This window comes from Limanda limanda, chromosome 7 (genome assembly GCF_963576545.1).
Source record: "Limanda limanda chromosome 7, fLimLim1.1, whole genome shotgun sequence".
NCBI classification, from domain to species: Eukaryota; Metazoa; Chordata; class Actinopteri; order Pleuronectiformes; family Pleuronectidae; genus Limanda; species Limanda limanda.
The window spans coordinates 20,271,971-20,285,661 of NC_083642.1; the positions used below are offsets into that span (position 1 = coordinate 20,271,971).

A 13,691-nucleotide genomic window follows, 5' to 3' on the forward strand; every position below is an offset into this window, starting at 1 on the left:
TTTTGGAGAATGTGAAGTCACAGTGTAGGTCAGTCGAATGGTTTAGTCTGTGTCATTGCAGAATGTGTTTGTGTAAACAGTTTCTAGTGCTAACAGATGCTTAGACCCTTTGTCTAAAGCTCTATAGCCGTGTGTGTGTGGTGTGTGTGTTTGTGTATGTGTGTGTGTTTGTGTGTGTGTGTGAGTCATGGCTGCCTCACTACACTCCATCAGAATGAATACTATCAGGAAGTGTAGTGACAGATAATAATCACATTACACAACAACACTTCTGTGGGTGCGCCAGTTGACCTGTATGAACACATCTTGATTTTTCAAAACCAAACCTGTATTTATCTTCTCTCATTTAGATTTTTTTGAATATGATTTAAGGAAGAACCAGGACGTAACTATTTAAAAACATACGCACATGCATGCATGCACACAAACACACAAACACACTCACACGCGTGCACGCACAAAACATATGTGCACAATCACCATCATCATCATTATCATTATTCAAGCTAGCAGCACAGAAGCCTATAGGTTGTTACTATAGTAACACCTGGTAACAAGCAGAATCAGCCTCCCTCCAATCAGAGACCCCTCCTCTCACCTCACTCCATTCCTTCAGCTGCTGTGGCAGGTGCTGGGTAATGTCACTGACGTCCACGTTGACCTTTAACCTGCACCAGAGTCTGTCTGTGGCCATCAGCCTCTCTCTGCTCACCCTCATCTACAGCACACAACAGTCGGCCATCATTTTACAGCTGTGATCTGCATTAATACTACTACTGCATATGTTGGTTTTGATTTGACATAGAATTTATCACATAGTGGTGACTTGGGCGGCTGTGGCTGAGGGGTAGAGTGGTCGTCCTCCAACCTGAAGGTCGGCGGTTCGATCCCCAGTCTGAACCATCTGCATGCCGAAGTGTCCTTGGGCAAGATGCTGAACCGTGAATGGCCCCCCATAGAATAACAAAGTGCTGCAAATAGATGCACTGTATGAATGTGTGTATGAATGGGTGAATGTGAAACTGTACTGTAAAGCGCTTTGAGTGGTCTTCATCAGACTAGAAAAGCGCTATATTAATACAAATCCATTTACCATTTACTTGCTGAACTGACGTTAAACAAATCCACATATACTGCCTTAAATTATCCACCAATCATAAGACTTCTGTATTTGATGATGCTATCTATCTATCTATGTATCTATGTATGTATCTATGTATCTATGTATGTATCTATGTATCTATCTATCTATCTATCTATCTATCTATCTATCTATCTATCTATCTATCTATCTATCTATCTATCTATCTATCTATCTATCTATCTATCTATCTATCTATCTATCTATCTATCTATCTATCTATCTATCTAGCTATCTATGTATCAATATTTGTGTAAAAATATATAATTTAGCCATCTAGCCTTCAAATATGTATTTCTGAAAAAGAGAGTGAACAATGCATTTCATATTTAAGACAGGTAGCAATAAATTGACAGACTCAACATGGGAGGTAATCTGTATGTCCCCTCAGATACACAACAACTTCTTCATCAATTGGAGTATGAATGTTGTTTTTAGTGTTCTATGATTATGACTGGGTTTTGAAAACCATGTGGTAAATATGTGCCAGAGGAATATTGTCTGTGTGGATTTATCTTGTCTTCATTTATTTGCCCATCAGCTCATGTCTTCTCATTTATTCACAGAAGTTTAAAGTTTTGTTCTTCTTTCCCTCCGCTCACCAGTTACTGAGGCAGACTCTCATTAACGTTGCCCCCCCGTCTCTCCGGTCTTTCAACTCGTCCTCATCTGTCAGCTGCTCCGCTGTTGTTTTGGGTCGTGTTGCTGGCACAGACTGTTACAGAGACGTGGGACTCCACACCGAGGTAAACTCAATCTGTCTCACAACTGTCGCAGCAATCAGCTTTTTGAAAAGTCCTCAAGCTGTTTGTTGAAAGTTTGGTGTTGTTGAATAAAGTTATGGCATCATTAACTAATAAGGTAATTATGAACAACAAACACACGACTTGTGCTTGACATTTCTTTGTTCTGGTTTGGGAGAGGAACATGGTGTTTTATTTCTCTGAAAACATTTGTAAAACAATCAGAGGGTAAATGCGATTCCTTTTCAGATGAGACAGCTGACAATATGAAGGAATGTTTGTGCAGTTATTGGAGGACATGAACTCGAACAGTTTGATTTCAGTTCTCGTCCCACTACTTGATTCCCCTTTGATTGAGCATCTGTGAGTCTCAGCCACAGATCCAGGGTGGGCTGCATGCAACAACCAGGGATTGTCAGCTGCTGGTTGTGTTCAAGTGTCTTTTCTTTTGTTGTTGTTGTTGTTCTCCCTCCCTACTGCAGTTACCCCACTTAGGCCAGACATGATCCTGAGGTCCAGGTTAACCAAGCAGGGCTGTTACTTGAGCTGACTGTCCCTTGGGAAGACAGAATGAAGGAAGTCCAGGAAAGCAAACAAGCAAAGTATGCTGACCTGGTAGCTGAGTGCTCAAGGAGCGATTAGAAAGCTTTCTGTGAGTAGGTGGGAGTGGGATGTACAGGCTTTGCAGGCCAGACTCTACGTCAGACTCGTCAGCTCCTCCAGAATGTTGGACTGCAAAGAAGGAAAGCCTTAAAAAAACATTTTGGAAGCTGCAGAGAGGTCCTGCAGGCTCTTGAAGAAAGGGTTTTAGTGGTGTAATGCCCGACCAGGAGACAAGTCGGGGGTCATCATGCCCTGCTGCAACTCCTCAGTGAGGGTGTTACAACCTGAAACACCTGATGATGATGTGTCCAGGTTGCACTTCCAGGTTTATCATTAACACAGTGTCTTGAAGTGAACAGTTCGAGGGTGGAACTGATTCCTCATCTGAATTGCAGCAAAAAAAGGAATACTCTTATTCCCCAAAATGCATCAATCATTAAGCAGTTGCTGACTTTGTTATACCTCTGAAGTTGAATCCATCTGTCATAGTGCATTAAAACACCACATCAAAACAAACAAAAAATAAAATCCTTGGTGGAAACCCATCTGTTGGTCCTATTTTTACCTGCCAAATTACGGTGAAGTTCTACTGTCCAATCAAATCAAATTAAATCAAAGTTTATTGTCCCAAAATTCTTGGGACATGGCAGGCAGCCTCTACACAGTAGACGGGCTTTACAAAAATTTAAAAATTGACATACCATATAACATATGACATATAACGTATAACATATTAAAATGAAGCAGCAGTTTACAGGGTGAAGGGGTGGGGAATATTAAATTAAATAATATGAATATATGTGAAGTAAGTACCTATTAAGTGTGACCTGTGATCTTGTGACCTGGCAGGCAACATCTACTTAGTATAAAAGCAGGAGTTTACCGGTTGAAGGAGTGGGGAATATTAAATTAAAAAATATGAATATATATGTAGTAAGTACGTAGTAAGTGGGACCTGTGATCTTGTGACCTGGCAGGCAGGGGCTTTACAAAATAAAAATAAAATAACATACCATAAAACATATAACCTCTAACCTCTAACATATAACCTCTAACATATAACATATAACATATAACATATAACATATAACATATAACATATAACATATAACATATAACATATAACATATAACATATAACATATAACATATAACATAGCAAAATTAGGCAGCAGTTTACCGGGTGAAGCGGGGGGAATATTAAATTAAATAATATGAATATATGTGTAGTAAGTGTATTTGTATGGGTGGTGGAGCAGAATGAACATGGTAACTGTTCAGAGGGTCAGTGTTGATGATTCAAAAGCCATCACTTCTGTCACTACTGTCTCCTTCCTCCACCCGTTTCTCGTAATACACACAAATAAACATGTATTTTAAATGTAAGCTAATGTCTGACTTTCCGCTGTGATCGAATTCTGAGAGGCTGCTCAGAGGAATGTGAAGTTTCTGGCACGACTTGTTCACCTTCTGCCAAGGTTCACGGAGAGGAAAAGAGGTCAAAAGTCCAGCAGCACTTTCAGCATGTAAAACAACTTTACTGTTAGACTGATGCTTTTTGGCTCACAGCCTCAATCAAAGACATCAAGTTGCTCAGAACCTTTTATTCTATCTAACCTCAGGTCTCGAGAACAGGCACAAATATACTAATGTTGAAGGAAAGGTGACAGGAGTATTTTAGAGGCTGTTTGAATTTCCTGAAGCATTGTTTCTTATCACCTTATCAAGGAGAAAATGCCATCTCACGATTCTTGTTGGCAGCAATTCTTAAAGTGACGCAACCGTCTTCATCAAGAAGTCTGCTTCTGGATCGCAGCCACATACTACTGTGCTGAAGTGGGAGGAAAGCCAACAGGAAGTCAAACACTAGGCCCAAGGCCAAGAGTTGGAGTCTATTAAGGGGTGCAGGAAGATCACCTGGGCCTTTTTTTTATCTTTCTGTTTTGAGTGAGAGCACATGAGACCTTTGTTTGGTAGGATCCATTTTTTCTATATAAACTGTTTTAAAAGCCAGAATTGAATAATTAAACATAAGAATGTGACATGTATATTTATCTCATGGTATCAAACTAAAGAATCATTTTTTTTAAAAATTGTTAAAATATGGATGTTTGGTGACCGACTAAGGCTGCTCAGGATTTTCAGCCACCTGCATGTCTCCAAATGGGACAATGATTGTGTTCCAGTTCAGCAAAATGAACATTTTACATTACAAAAGGTTTGCAATGTTTTCTTTACAAATTTGCTTCTGTTTCTTTAGTTTTTTAAATAGACACCATTAGAGGAGCTGTATGTCATGGTCTTATTAAATTCTGACTTATCATTGAATGGTGAATTTCTTCTGTTTGGTGTACTTGTTGGTCTTTCTGCTGTACTGGAATGACTGGGTGTCGAGTAGCCACATTTGCATGTGTGTTCTGGTGTGTGTGTTTCAAGTAAATAGTTTAAGTCACCGTAACTTGCTTTGAATAATCAAATATCAGTGTTGCAGAACACTTTTGAAATGTATTGCCTAGTTTTTTGTGTAGTTATTGTTTGTTAAATCTATGTATACCTTCCACTTTCTGATGGTGCAGTCTGGTCCCACACTGCTTAATTTAGTTGTTTTTTCATTTCATACAAAATTCGATTTTTGTTATGTGTGTAAATTGCCTCCATCTCTGCTGCGTCCTGCATTTAGACCTTTTGTGCCACTTAGTTAAATGGGGATGAGCCTTTTTTGTCATGCATTGTTAATAAAATCTGTATATTTTGGTGCAACTATCTCTGATTCCAGTTCATTCAAGCGTTTGAGCATTGAAAATAACACTAATAGCAGAAAATCCTCACATGCTAATATGTTGGTATGGGAATGGAAAAAAATAGGACAGTGGCCCAACACGACAGAAAATGTATGCAGTGGATAATTCAAAGACAAAAAGTTTTTACTGTCTGATTTAATATTGTAATGTTTGGTAATTGAGTGACCAGTTAGTCGATGTTGAGTCTGCTGATGCTTCACTGGCTGCTGGAGATAAATCACTGACTTTGCATGAGTCCTGATGATCTGAGCTGACAATAGGCTGTGGACGAGCATATCTAAATTACCATCAGTGTGAAACACTTATTAATCGTCCACAGCTTGTCCTGAGTATGCAAGTGAAACACATGCCGATTGTAGCTGGATCGCAGCATCTTATCATATATACAGTATAAATAAAGGGTGTGTGCCAAAGTGTTGGATCACGTCACTCTGGGAAAGTTTCAGTTGTTTCACGCAATGAAAGTATGTCAAAACCGTAGTGTTTGCTAAAAACATAGTTGGAAACGAGAATGAAATCACAAGAACATAAACGGTCTGTATTTATATAAAGCTTTTCTGGTCTTGATGACCACTCACAGTGCTTTACAGTACAGTTTGCCATTCACCCATTCACACACACATTCATACAGGGAATCTATTAGCAGCACTTTTTTGATCTATAATGGGCAATTAGGGGTTCAGCATCTTGTCCAAGCACACTTCGGCATGCAGATGGTTAAGACTGGGGATCGAACTGCCGACCTTGCGCACCACCGCTCTACCCCTCAGGCACAGCTGCCCTTAATGTGTGTACATAGGCTTTTACATTGTGTCATTGTGTAAACTAACACCAAATAAAACACTAAAATCTGCAGTGAAGGTCAGTCTTTTATATACTGAACCACTCTGATCGATGTAACTGTCACGCAGCCAAAACACACTGAAAGAAATCTCTTTTTGAAACCCACCATCTGTCCCATAACAAAACATCAATCTGTCTCCAAAGGCAAACGGCCTGGGCTCCGAGCATCGGTGACTTCCTGTCAACAGCTCTGTTCCCTCCACTTGATTCTCTCATTACACTGAACAGCTCCTGTGTACATTTTGTCAAGTATCTACAACGCTTTAGTGATGCTGTTTGCGGATACTTTGTTTATAGTAATTACTCCACTTGAATTCCTTCTTTATATAATTTCTTTTCTGTATTTTTCGATCCTACACCATGAAGGCAGTTACTGAAATAATCTCTAGTGTAACCCAAGTTAGAGTTCATCTGGTTCCTTGTATGTTCTAAGCGTGTAAAACAACCAATGTTTACAGGTATCTACTGTTGGTCATAGTTCTAAAACCATGACAGCGTTAAGCGAGTATTATAATACAATAAATTAATGAAAAAATGTCAGCTGAAATACGAAAGTATGGCGTAATACAACTTATAACAAAATGGAAAGTGCATGTATATTTTAGAAAAGGGGCTGAAAGTTTGGTTGCTGGGAAAATGACAAATCTTTTTATGATGTTTGAGAATCAACAACATGAAATCGTTGAGCTGAAAAAAAGATAAAACTTGGCACTTAAACTTCCTTCCAGCTCTGACTGTCTGTATGTTCTTAGGATTGTGTTTCTCTGATGTGACACACACTTGCCTGTTGGAACAACTTACTGCTGTGAGCTGTTCTTTTTAAAACCGACTGCAACAACTTGGCTCTTATAAAGACTGACAGAGCCAAGTACGGAAAATCCACTGTAAATAGCTCCAGCATCACAACCATCTGACATCAGACACCTGGCCAAAGAGAAGCAGTTCCAGCCATCGCATTAGAGAGGTTAGTGAGATGTCTGTTCAATAACAGGTAAATATCTAAAAAACATAATGTAACAGTTAAATAGCTTTATTCAAGGGGCTTTCGTCTCTGAGTTTATATTTTAAATTTTTTTAATCATTTTGTCAATCACTTTTATTAAGTCACAGTTTAGTTTCAGTAGTTGATATAATTATGTTTTGATAATTAAGTTTCCCCATCCCTTCCTGGAAATTATGGATCTTTTTCAGTCGCTTTATTCTAAACTCTGCACTGTTGTCCATTTCGGGATCCTGTGGCAATGATTGCTTAATTTGTTCCACTGATGTGATCTGATTGTTCAGTAGTTGGGATGTTGCTAGGTTGTGATCTGATAAGTCACTTTTAAGTAATTTTTTTGAAGCAAATGCCAAATATTCATTGATTATTAACCCATTCTAAACAGACTGTCCTCTGTTTTGGACAGATGGTTACAGACATCACCATTGGATCAGAGTGAGTTACAAGAGAATTTGTGATGGTCATTTTTCTTGACCTCTTTTATTTAACAGTTATTTTATGTACACTGTAAAAAAAGAAAAGTTGACTCAACTTAAAAAAGTAAAGCAACCAGCTGCAACGCTTTTTTGAGTTGACCTCACTTAAGGGCTTGTGAGTTGTGTCAACTTAAATAATTAAGTTCACTCAAAATGTTATATAGAGTAGCTCTGAATGGTGATGTTCTGTTAGACTAACTTAACATCTCCATTCAGAGCTACTCAAATCTACAAGTTAGGAATACTAGATTATATGCATGCTAATGATTTGAAAACATACATCAACAGAACTGGATAGTTTCAGTCGAGAGAACTTAAACTTAAACTTGAAATGCTTAGTTAACTCAACTTTGCTGCCCATCAGTTGAGCTAACTCAAGTTTACTCTATTCATACTGTTGTGGAAATTCAATAATAACAGCAAAATTCTATAAAGAATCTGTTTATTAAGAACACAGGGGTTAACATTATATACATCCAATAACTACAAAAAAGGCAACATTGAAATTGCAGCAGCAGGGATGCTTAAGTGAACTTGGTAACATTATACAATTATTTTCAAAGATAGAATATGTAAACACATAACAAAGTGCAGAACCAGCTCTCAATACTTTAGCTATAATATAGAAAACAGTATGATTGACACTATGAATCACAAAACATGTGTTAGTCAGATACTTGAGGAAACCACTGGCCAAACCCAGCAGTGAAGAAAGTGCATCCATAAAAAACATGTAACAAGACACAAACGTGTTCAGTTGCAGAGATAACCAAATCCAGCACTTAGTAAACACTAACTTCCAATGGGAACATGGGATTCGTAGCAACACTACACAAACTTGTGTAGCTACTACTGAACTTGAAAACATATTTTGAGGAATAAAGTGACATGTCTATAGAAAGTGCATCCATAAAAACGTGTAACAAGACACAAACGTGTTTAGTTTCAGAGACAAACAAATCCAGCAGTTAGTAAACACTAACTTCAAATGGGAACATGGGATTTGTGTAGCTACTACTGAACTTAAAAACATATTTTGAGGAATAAAGTGACATGTCAATGTGTGCAAATATGTGCATTGAACACATGTCTATGTGTCATGGTATCGGGCTACTTTAACAAGTTGTTTTTCAGAGCCTGAACACGGGCAGAACACTCAGTGCCAAGGTTCATAAAAATCTTTTGAAGGGCCTCAAAAGTGTACCTCAACCCTTTGGGGTAGTCCAGGTTGAGGTTGTAGATGCATCCAAAGAGAAGGACAATGGCTGTACTGATGTCAGAGATGTCCTCCACAACAACCTTTTCCTCGATGACAAGGGCAATGTTGATTGTTCTGGGCATTGAGTGAGCTCTCCCAACATCATCTTCAACAATGGTGACTATGCCAAGTTGAACACCTGCAACGGACGTTTCCTCCGAGTCTGTATCATAGAGAAAACAAACAGACATTACTTAAATTTTTAATGTTTTCATCACCACATTTATAAATAAATTATATACCCCTGCCCATGAGTAAAGTGACATGCACCTTTATGAGTTAAACTTTGAGTGCAAGTGACCACTGTTCAAAATATGAAGACATTTCCTAACGACAAATTTAAGATACATTAAAAAATACAATTTGTAAGGCCACCAGATAAATTTTGACCACCCAGATGTCATCAATTAATCCATGTGAAGGGATAATTTGTGCGAAATCTGGCATTTTTTTTCTAAAGGTGCTCTTAAAATTCAGCTGGTGTGCAGTTTAAAAGGTGTGGGATAATCCTTTGATTCCATAAGTGTTAACAATCCAAAAAGGATGGACAATATCTCACCCTGACAGTGCATATAAAATCGGCCACAATCCAAACACTAAAACTTGCAGCAAAATTTACTGATTTAAGGTTTTTTTTAGGTCAACCCTCATAGATGACCTCTTGATAATGTGTTTTTACTTTTATTGTTAAAGATTTCAGCCTTAATTAGGGATAACTACTTATATTACATTAAAGGGAATATAAATAAGTGGTTTTATTGCATATTCCTATCAAATGAATGCGTTTGCTCCTTAATCAGAGATGTACTTGCCCCTTGTATATTTATATTGGCCCAGCTATTAAAAAAATGGAAGAAAAAAACTTCAATGGTATAAACCGAAGTATTCTTACCAGACATGTCTTCAGGACGTTGCCTGGATTCTCCCTCAAATAGAGAGGTAGACCTCGGAGAGCTGTGGCCTTCCTTTGTGCAAGCACATTGGTTGTCTGAAAGACACAAATAAAGTTAAAAAAAATATATACCATGGCCTGAAAATACAATCACACCACACCTATTCACAATTTATGTTAATGTCTGTTTGCAATTGCACTCTCAGAAAACCTTAATTTATCTCCTACTTGCATTACCTGTTCATCAAGGTTGTCAAGGAGGGCCTTTAAGTCCTTTTCTAGTGTCCTGCTACGTGTTCTGTAAAGCTTTATCAGGTTTGAGGCGTGTGCATCCAAAGATGTGAAGAATGTCTTCTTTAGATCCACTTGAGTGATTCAAAAAAACTCAGCATATATCTAAGAGAGGAGAAATAACAGTATTAGTGTTAATACAGACTCCAATTACAGAAGGTGCCAATATTGTACAGTTATAAACTAAAAAGGTTTGCTACATCCGGAAGCTGAGCAGAATGGTGGAATTGGTAGAGCATTTAGGACATTACACATTATATAAAAAAAAAATCTTACCAACAGTAAACAGTAAACAATAAACAGTCACATGCTGCCTCAAATGAGTCCTTAGATGGGCTATGTATTTCTTTGGGGCACAGATGTCTTTAAAGTCACACAATTGACAAAAAAAGGTGACTTCTACTTCAGTTTTTCTGGACTTTGTGTGTACTCTTGAAAGGTGGCATTTTAACCCACCGCTTGTTTTGAAAGTGCAGCAGCAGTCAGTGTACAGGCACGGCAGTGGCCAGAAGCGTCCCCGGTAGTGGCAAAGTCGGTAATGCTTGAGGAGAATATCCTGATTAGGGTGCGAGAACTTGCACTCCTTACACTGCATCCAAATCCTGTGAAACAAGGAAAACACATTTAGTTTATGAGTTTAACACCACCCAAATGAACAAACTCAATTTGGCTGAGGCAGAGGTAGGCAACCTTTACATCAAAAGAACCATTTTGCCCACTCTTCGCCCAAATAAAATTTGTCTGGAGCTGAGAAACATATTTGATAAGAAAGCTTATAAAGTTGCATTTATGAAATTATAGAACAATAAAGAACTGTTGACTTTTATAGCTATTTTTACCTGTTACAAAGGAAAACACCAAACTCTTATGAAGAGAAGAAAAATACAGAGGCAAGTGTAGGTGTACTTTGAAATAAATTAAACACAGAACTATGTAGGGCTATTTGAGTTACATTTCCCCATATTTGTGGGAAATGTATGAAATAAGAAGTAGTTATTTTGAAATAAATAACACGTGAACGAGCTCTGTATGAAAGCTTAATTGTTAAATTCACCGTTATGCTAAGATTCAAACAGAAAAGACACCAACAGACGACACATACCCCAGTATACACAAGGAGAAGATCATCAAAATTTACCATTATTTTATTGATAACTCAACTTAACACGTTGGTAGTTTATAAACGTAGCACGGTGGTTTGGGTGGGGTTGGTCTACAGATAACTTAAAGTAAGCAAACACGTGGCTTTCACATGTAGCTGAAAGTTAGCAAACACGTGGCTTTCACGGGTAGCTAACAGGTAGATTTTATGGATAGCTTACACATGTAGTTTTGTAAACGTTGTGAATCATTGCATTCGAAAGACAACGGGTCGCAGAATAACCAGTAAAATAGCGGCGGGAGTCTTACCTAGTTAGTGCTGGAAGAAAGTGAGGAGGACACGCAGCCGTAGGACATGCGGTCGGAGGACATCAGTCGACAAAACTTGCCGTCGGGCGATATCAGGCGGCGGAACTTGCGATAGAAGGACGTGAATCTGATCAACTACACCCCAACATGTCCGGACAAGCCCACTCTACCTGAGAGCGCTGGGCTGGCGTCTCAAAACACGAGTGCGCAGTGACGCTGACTACGTCATGACGTCGCTTTCCGGACGCGGAAGCCACGCTGAAGCGCCGTGCAGCGCTTGCTCCAACATTAACCAACATTGTCCCATCATTAATCTTTTTTTTCACTGCACTTCTCCACTTCAATTATTAATTTAATGTCATCCATGTTGAAGAAGTTCTCCGCTGTTTGCTCCGTTAAATGTCGGCTGTCGAGGGTAAATTACGTATTCTCCACTCAAGCCTGTGTGGAGAATACGTAGCCCCACTCTCTCTTTTTATCTTTATCACTGCTTGTGTGGCTGCAGTGGATGGGCATAGGGGGACATTTAATAATGTGGTTGGTAAAAGTGGTAAAATTGAAACTCCAAGACGACAGAAGGTGAATACAAAGTAAGGGGTAAAAAGAAATCTGAACATGCTATATATATATATATATATATTTTATATGTGTGTGTAAATGTGTATAATAATAATACAAGACATAAATATATATGTTCACATATGTATATATGTTTGTTTGTGTGTGTGTGTTTATATATACATATCTAAGTAGATATATTCCATATATAAATGCATTCATATCATTCAATCTGAACTTATATTTGCATCCCGGAGCTGGCTAAGCAATATTTGAAGTTTCCTCAACTTAAAATGTTCAGTTGACTGCACTACTTATTTGTAAACTTGAAACTTTGGGTTTGCTCAACATTTAAAAAAAAAATTTGCTCACTCAACTTTTAAAAATAAGTTAGACCAATGATTTTGAAGTTGGGCTTTTTACAGTGTAATGTTAAAAAGTTGAAGCATTAGTTAGCAGTAGTCAAATGGTTGACCATGTTTTCTTCCCCTTTACAATACTGTTTGTGCGTTACATCCGTCTGGTTATCTGACGATCGTGCAAAGTCGAGCGTTAAAGCCATAGGTACATGAAGTACATGGAGAATTCATCAATGAAAAGAGGTGTATTTGGTCATATGGAAGCTCAGGCACCTGATTTGTGATCATTTTCAGTTTAGCAGTGTGAGACAAAAGTTAATTAAAGTAGGGTCTTTAAAGCTTCCTCAGGAACACAGATTGTTTGTCTATTTGCTTGGTTAAGCAGCTTCCCATTCATTTTCTTGTTAGGTAAGAACAACCCGGCTGAAATGGCTGACTAATCCAATCATAAAAGATAACATTGATAACACTAAAAATACAGGTAAATGGTTGACTAGAGTCAAACTAAATAATAAATACATAAAATAAGCTGTGACTATAGCTAAAAAATAAGTAGTACTCAATTTGTAAATGATAAAACAAATTCAAAATTAAATTTGAACCTGTAACACTTCGATTTCCAGCTGGAGGTTTGGAACTTTGCCCTCTCCCACTAAAACGATGCCGCCGTATGTCTTATCTATTCATCTCTTCCAGGTCTTAAGGTAGAGCACTGCCGGAGAGAACCCTTTCGGATTTGAAATGGAGCCTTAGCTTCAGCTGTTTGTTGGAACTTCTCCAAACGACTGCAGCCTTTTGCTTTTTAACGCTTGGATCTGATGGAAAACTGTAGATTAGGTCAAATTTGAGGCACAGGGACCGCTGCACACAGAGAGGAGTCATTCTTCATAAGAGGAGATATAACTTTGTGAGTGAAGGAACTTTTTCATCATCAGGAAAAAACGGACAGAAGACAACAGGATAGAAGACATTTCATTACAATAACTTGTGGGATTAATTTCAGTTCTTTTGACGCTACTGGGATTTTTGTAAAAGCCACAAACCTTTTTATTTTGGAACTTAAAAAAAGTTTATTAAATACCACTGGAACACAAGGTAATTATTATTAAAAATGTTCAGACTTGCTTGTGTGGAGATAAACAGTTCAGTCCCAGAGGGGTCTTTAGTTAGCATGAAACTTTGAGACTAAAAAAGCTGTACTCCCGTGAACAAATATTTAAAAAAACAAAATTGTATTCAGCGTTTCGTTTTAGTTTCGTTTTATCTTGAATATAGCTATACTTTTGTGGTCAACACAAGGGAAGATTCTCAGCTGAA

At 38.1% G+C, this 13,691-nt stretch overlaps 1 long non-coding RNA gene across 1 annotated transcript; it reads right to left on the reverse strand.

Moving 5' to 3' along the window:
• Nucleotides 1–8,031: 8,031 nt before the first annotated feature.
• On the reverse strand, nt 8,032–11,986 carry LOC133005214 (uncharacterized). Its single transcript, XR_009678362.1, has 5 exons — nt 11,458–11,986; nt 10,504–10,649; nt 9,994–10,152; nt 9,757–9,852; nt 8,032–9,027 (listed from the first exon to the last, which is right to left on the reverse strand). It is a non-coding gene; the product is annotated as an uncharacterized LOC133005214 (long non-coding RNA).
• Nucleotides 11,987–13,691: the final 1,705 nt, after the last annotated feature.